The sequence below is a fragment of the Lepidochelys kempii genome, chromosome 14 (assembly GCF_965140265.1).
Source record: "Lepidochelys kempii isolate rLepKem1 chromosome 14, rLepKem1.hap2, whole genome shotgun sequence".
In the NCBI taxonomy this organism is placed as follows: Eukaryota; Metazoa; Chordata; order Testudines; family Cheloniidae; genus Lepidochelys; species Lepidochelys kempii.
This window is the reverse complement of record NC_133269.1, coordinates 42478794-42486512: the sequence shown is the minus strand read 5'-3', so window position 1 is coordinate 42486512 and position 7719 is coordinate 42478794.

Below are 7719 nucleotides of genomic sequence, written 5' to 3'. Positions count from 1 at the left end.
CCCTGTCCAGATGGGGGGAAATGAGACATAGGAGATTCTACTTGATTCCAATCCCACGCTCATCACCGCAGTAGCTGAGATTGGGAGAAGTTGCCCAGAGTGAGACAAGGAATCTGTGGCCCTGGCCCAGCAAGGAATTAAACCACAATCCACAGTGTCTTAACCACAAGCCCAGGCGTCCTCTGGCAACACACTGATTGGCTGCAGGGAGAATTTTGGAACTTATATTCAGGGCCGATGATAACATTTACTTCTGACCTAGTATCTTTCCTATTCAGACCCCTTTGCTAGAGTTAATGAATTAATGATGATGTTTCACTAAATCTTTCACCTTCCAGAGTCGCCTACAAGTCCCCGTTGTTACAAAATTGCCCTAGGAGCTCTGGGGACCTGGTGTATCATTCTGACGTTAGCGGGGATTACAATCGGCACCTGGGGTAAGTGTCTGGGATCCCATCCGGTTTTTAAAATTGATCAAATGCAGCCTGTTTTAGATAGATTTCTAGAGTGCTAACACCTTCTCTAAGTAACAGTATGACTAGGTTTGGCAGATTTCAATTGATCTTTATAATTTCGACAGATAATATCAATGTTTATTTTTAAGCATTTTTAAAATTTTTCGCAAACTACATTTTCACAGCTGTGAAAAATTACGGGTATTAAGCTTTTTGTATTTTTATCTATTTAAATGTTCACAGTTGTGGGAAATTATGGGGTGGTAGGACAACAGTGGGGTCAGACAACAAATATTTAATGACGGCAGACGTGATTCTAAAAGTGAAAGCTTTATAACAGTTCACACAGAAATTGTCAATATCACATGTCAAAATATACAAGTAAAATTAGATTATTATCCATAAATATTTGTTCATTAGTTTGTATTTGGTGAAGTAAACGTTTACCGATAAAAATCAAATTCTTCCAAGCCTATGTACTACAATTTTTTCTCTAACTCAATTAATTGTGCCAGGAGCTGCCCAGACACACAGCGAGAGACAGTCCCTGCCCCAGCTGAGATCAGGGCCCTGTTGTGCTGGGCGCTGCAGACACACAGGGAAAGACGTCCCTGCCCCAGCTGAGATCAGGGCCCCTTGGGCCGGGCGCTGCACAGACACATGGAGAAAAACAGTCCCTGCCCCAAACAATTCACCATCTCAATAGACAAGAAAAACAAAGGAAGGCTCTGTACTCCCATATCACAAGTGGTAAACTGAGGCACAGGTTGCACACAGAGATGCAGTGATTTGCCCAGTCACTGAGTCTGTGGCAGAACTAGGAATTGAAACCACACCTCCATCCACTACCTTAACCACAAGACCCACCCTACGTCAGTCAAACATTCATCAACTTCATTGGAAATTTTGCATGAATATGAGCCGTAAACCACCCTTCCTTTCTTTTTGTCTCACCAGCTTTATCCTCTCCAAACATCCAAAAGGAAAACCCGGTACACTAGCCCTTGACAGTTTCAACTGGATACTTAGGCTGGAGCTAGCAATAATCCAAGGCAGGAGAACCACAGATTCCCCCCCACTAAAATATTTAACGTCTGGTCTTCTCCCTCTGCCTTTCTGCCTAACTGACCCCGATCCACATTGTCTGATGCTTTATTACAATCACACACTGCCAGGCAATTTCCTAACCCCAGCTCTGCTGGATGCTGCTAAGTTTTCCAGGGTCCAGCTCAGGAAGAACAGGCTGGAGCAGCAGGGAACGCATCCCTGGAGGAGCTGGTGTCTCATTTGAGGCAGCGTCTGTGTGACACACCACCCGGCAGCTCTGCAGGTAACCTCACCTCCTTCGGACGCTGGGTTACTATGCACATTTCACACCACCGGGAAGGGTCATCAGTGGGGTCTGAACCCCAGGTCCTATAGCACAGACTTCTACTGGGTGAGCTAAAGGAGTAACTTCAATAGCTGACAGTAGTAGAAAGTTAGGACCAGTCCTATTTAACATATTCATTAATGACCTGGGAAAAAGGGTAAACAGTGAGGTGGCAAAATTTGCAGATGATACAAAATTACTAAAGATAGTTAAGACCCAGGCAAACTACAAAGAGCTTCAAAAGGATCTCTCAAAATTGGGTGACTGGGCAACAAAATGGCAGATGAAATTTAATGTTGATAAATGCAAAGTAATGCACATTGGAAAGCATGATCCCAACTATACATATAGAATGATGGGGTCTAAATGAGCTGTTACCACTCAAGAAAGGGATCTTGGAGTCTTTGTGGATAGTTCTCTGAAAACATCCACTCAATGTGCAGCGGCAGTCAAAAAAGCAAACAGAATGCTGGGAATAATTAAGAAAGGGATAGATAATAGGACAGAAAATATCATCTTGTCTCTATATAAATTGATGGTATGCCCAGATCTTGAATACTGCGTGCAGACGTGGTCACCCAATCTCAAAAAAGACATATTGGAATTGGAAAAGATTCAGAAAAGGACAACAAAAATTATTAGGGGTATGGAACAGTCTCTATATGAGGAGAGATTAATAAGACTGGGACTTTTCATCTTGGAAAAGAGACAGCTAAGGGGAGATATGGTTGAGGTCTATAAAATCATGACTGGTGTAGAGAAAGTAGAAAGGGAAGTGTTTACTCCTCCTCACAACACAAGAACCAGGGGTCACCCAATGAAATTAATAGGCAGCAGGTTTAAAACAAACAAAAGGAAGTATTTCTTCACACAATGCACAGTCAACCTGTGGAACTCCTTGCCAGAGGATGTTGTGAAGGCCAAGACCATAACAGGGTTCAAAAAAGAACTAGATAAATTCATGGAGGATGGGTCCATCAATAGCTATTAGCCAGGATGGGCAGGGATGGTGTCCCTAGCCTCTGTTTTCCAAAAGCTGGGAATGGAAGACAGGGGCTGGATCACTTGATGATTCCCTGTTCTGCTCATTTCCTCTGGGGCACCTGGCATTGGCCACTGTCGGAAGACAGGACAGTGGGCTAGATGGACCCTTGCTGTGACCTAGTAGGCCATTGTTATGTTCTTATGTTAAAGTTATTCTCCTTTCTGTGGACTCGCTATTGGAGGGGGATATGGCACACGCTTTGCTAGCACAAGGTAACCAACTTCCACTGGGAGGTTCAAAGTTCAAACCGATTCCTTGGAATATTTCTGTGGATGTTTGGCTGCGTCTAGATTTGGCACCTACACCGATTGCAGAGGTGGCAAGGTGGCGTGTCCAGCAGAAATAGGCCATAGGCCCATAACTGTAATTTCCTCCACCAGCCCCCGTCATTTCTGCTTGGTGTGGCCTGACTGTTAAGAGTCATAACGCATTCTTGGGGCCAGTTTTGTGGGTCAGCTGAGACATCTAGTGGTCACTCAGGGTAGTTCTCAGCCTTTACTCACATTTTTCTAAATAAATCAGGAGTCCTCGTGGCACCTTAGAGACGAACACATTTATCTGGGCCTAAGTTTTTGTGGGCTAAAACCCACTTCATCAGATGCATGGAGTGGAAAAAACGAAAGCTTTGGCCCAAATAAATGTGTTAGTCTCTAAAGTGCCCCAAGGACTCCTCGTTGTTTTTGCTGATACAGACTAACACGGCTACCACGCTGAAACCTGTCACATTTTTCTGGTTTTTAGCTAGGTCCTGACCAGAAGCCCCCCTTCTGTCCCATCCCTGTATCCCCCCTCTCCTCCAACTCGGCCAGTGCCCCTCAGTCCCAAACTGCAGATCCCTGCTCTCCCAGCCTGAGCTTCCCCCCGAGAATCCTCAACTCCGCTGATGAAGTCCCTGCTTTTATGTCTCTTTCCAGATGGCTCTGGGTGCAAAGTCTGCCCCCGGGACTGGCTGCCTCACAGGGACAAATGCTATTGGGTCTCTAAAGAGAGTAAGTTCTGGAGTGAGAGCTTTAAAGACTGTGAAATGAGGAAGTCTCAGATGCTGGTGATCCAGGACAGGGACGAGATGGTAAAGAAACTAAGCTGAGGGTTTAACTTTGCCTGGGGAGGTTTTGTTATGGTTTACCGCGGATGTTGCTAACACAGCGGATGAGGGTGAATTTCAGAGATGGAATATTTGGTTTAACAAGCTGGGCTAGACTGTCCCATGTCGCCAAACATCCTCAACGGAAAATTCCATGCACCTGATCCCCAGCTGGTTTAAATCAATGTATTTCCACTGCAGGCAGTAGAGACAGCCCTACCGAGGAAGGGGCTTGTGGGTAAATGGGAGGGGCAGAGGACGTGGTCTTGCTCTGGGCTGTTGGTCTAAAGAGCCATAGGAATATTGCACTGACTCTTCCCCCCCACATGCTCCTGCTTCCACTCTCAGGAGCGAGTATGGCCTTCTGGCCTATCCCTGTGCTTTCCTCTATCCAGAGGGCTCAGAGATGGGAATCTGTTGGAGTTAAGGCTGATCCTATTGTAGCGTGTGGATGCCAGCGTACGGTGCTGTGTGAAGTCACTGCTCCACCACTGCATCCAGCTACATCTTTCCAGTCTGATGGGGCTCTCTGCAACATGGGTTCCCATGGGCCATGAGGAGAACACAAGAAACCAGAGAATTATAGTCACCCTGATGCTTCTGTCTCACACTTGGCAGGAGTTCATACAGAACATTACTCAAGGGACAAACCTTGTTTGGATTGGACTCACCATTAAATCACCAGAGAAGAAATGGACCTGGGTGAACACTTCCCCATTAGATCAAAGACTGTGAGTGTTTGTAATTGGTTACTGGTTTACCTGACGTAGGAAAGTTGTAGCTGTGTTGGTCCCAGGATTTGAGAGAGATAAGGTGGGTGAGGTAATATCTTTTACTGGACCAATTTCTGATAGTGAAAGGTCTTCTTCATCCTCAAGAATTAGCGATTGCTAAACTCATTCCTTTTTATGCCTCTCCCTCCCACTCATGGATGCATGAGGAATGCAACAGAGCTAGGCTAAAACTTTCTGCCAAAACTTTTTTGGGCAAAAAAAGAGCGATTCAGTGACACCGAAATGTTCTGCAAATTCATGGAGGCTCCACCTAATTGTTCATTTCAGAAAATCAATCCATTGATCGATCCATCAAAGCATTCCATTTAGATATTTTCAAAACACTGGGGAATGGTAAACAATGAAGAGGAGAGGTCACTGATTCAGAGCGATCTAGATCGCTTGTTAAACTGGGCGCAAGCAAACAATGTGCGTTTTAGTATGGCTAAATGTAAATGTAGACATCTAGGAACAAAGAACGCAGGCCCTACTTACAGGATGGGGGACTCTATCCTGGGAAACAGGGACTCTGAAAAAGATTTGGGGGTTGTGGTGGATAATCAGCTGAATATGAGCTTGACGCTGTGGCCAAAAGAGTTAAAGCGATGCTGGGACGCATAAACGGGGATCTCAAGTAGGAGCAGAGAGGTTATTTTACCTCTGTATTTGGCACTGTGCGACAGTGGCTGGAATCCTGTATCCAGTTTTGGTGTCCACAATTCAAGTAGGATGTTGATAAATTGGAGAGGGTGCAGAGAAGAGCCACAAGAATGATTACATTATTAGAATACATGCCTTACAGTACTAGACTCAAAGAGCTCAATCTATTTAGCTTAACAAAAAGAAGGTTAAGGGGTGACTTGATTACTGTCTATAAGTATCTACATGGGGAACAAATATTTAATAATGGGATCTTCAATCTAGCAGAGAGAGGTATAACATGATCCTGTGGTTTGAAGCTGAACCTAGACAAATTCAGACTGGAAATAAGGTGTAAATTTTTAACAGTGAGAGTAATTAACCATTGGAACAATTTACCAAGGATCTTGGTGGATTCACCATCACTGGAAATTTTTAAATGAAGATTGGATGCTTTTCTAAAAAATCTGCTCTAGGAATTACTCTGGAGCTGGTCTCTGCCCTGTGTTATAATGGAGGTCAGACTAAATGATGACAATGGTACTTTCTGCCTGTGGTACCTATGAAAACAAAATATATCAATTTTTCGGTTTGAAATTACTTTTCATTTAAAAATTTTCTTTAACTTTATGTTTTTAAAATTGAAAAAAAGTCTTAAAATGGTCAAAATCGAAACAGAACATTTCGATTTTGTCAAAATGTGTTGATCCCAACTGACTTTTTTAAATTTTATTTTATGTTTCGCCAAAAATCTCAGCAAGTTTTGGTTTCAGTCCAGCAAGAAACAAATTTTTTGTGTGTGGACTAAATTGCCAACAAACCGGAAAATCATTATTCACCCAGCACTAATTGCAGCCACATTTGGAGCCATAATCTTGACACAATCAGTTGTAAGATATTTAGTGACTGAACATGGCAATATTCTGAACAAAAGAAACCCTCAACCATGCTTGTAGCTCATTCCATCGCTTCACACTGACTCCACAGACATTTTAGACTTCAGAGTGACAAACAGGTGATGCTCCTGAAATCTTCTCATATCGATAGTAATAAATCACATTTTAAATCACAGATCTTTTGCAGGTTCCCGGTAACTGGCTCTGCTGAAGGAAACAGCTGTGGGATGATCAGAAGGAATCGGATTAATTCTGAATCTTGCAACTCTGAATTCAAGTGGATGTGTCAGATGGGAGCCATCCTGCTATAAACCTGGTGGTCCCTGCTTGGAAAAAATGAAAGCTTTGTATTTTAGTAAATGGGCAGTGATGAGTTTTATGAGTTGGAGTTATACATTTTAAACCCATGGCTTGATCACCACGTAGTTTTGAAAAGGGAGGAGAAAAGTTATTTCCAAATATAAGTGGAGGAAATTGTTTGGGGCTTTCTTCTAGAGGGAAGCTGGTCTTGTAGGGTGGGATTCAGGAGATCTGGGATGATCCTTTGTGACATTCTTAACAGTGAGCGTGATTAACCATTGGAACAAACGACCAAAGGAAGTGTTGGATTCTCCATCTTTTGATGCCTTGACTGGCTGCCCTTCTGGAAGATGTATGTTGGTCAAAGACAAGTAATTGGGCTGGAGAAATTTAACGGCTTGTATTATATAGGAGGTCAGACTCCAGCAAAACATTTTAAGTTTTGTCAAATCAGCATTTTCTGGGGGAAACTCCAGTGAGTGGTAGACTGAGAGGGACTCCAGGGAAAGCAACCAGGGAGTCAATGCTCTGTAACAGAGCAAGGAAGCACCTAAAGGTAGCCCAAAGAGGATTGAGAATTAAGCCCAGAAGGTGGGCTAAAGAGGAGCCCAAAAGGAGCAGAAGAACCTTTTGTTGGCTTGAACTTTTGTTACCCAGGGAGGGGTTAAATTTGTGTAGTGACTTCGCTGCAAGACAGAGTGAAATCACCAACACAGACCCCTGTGCAGAAGGCCAAGAAGACTTGCCTCAGAGGTGGAAACTGACTCTGAGGCAGGTTTCTCCTGCAGAGGCACACTCCAACAGAAGGGAGCATGGTGGGGCAGCCATGCCCTGTGACAGCCTGTTTCCTAAAGCCCCAGCTCCTGGACTCATGTGATTATAGGATGATCTCAGCTTGAATTAAAATAAAAGCAAGTCTCTAACCCAGTGGAGGGCAACCTGCGGCCCACAGGCTGCACATGGCCCATCAGAGTAATACGCTGGCAGGCCATGAGACATTTTGTTGACATTGACCATCCGCAGGCACCGTTTCCCACAGCTCCCATTGCCCGGGAACAGAGAACTGCAGCCACTAGAAGCTGCAGCGGGAGGTGCCTGCGGATGGGCAACATCAGCAAAATGTCTCGCAGACCGCCAGCAGATTACCCTGACGGG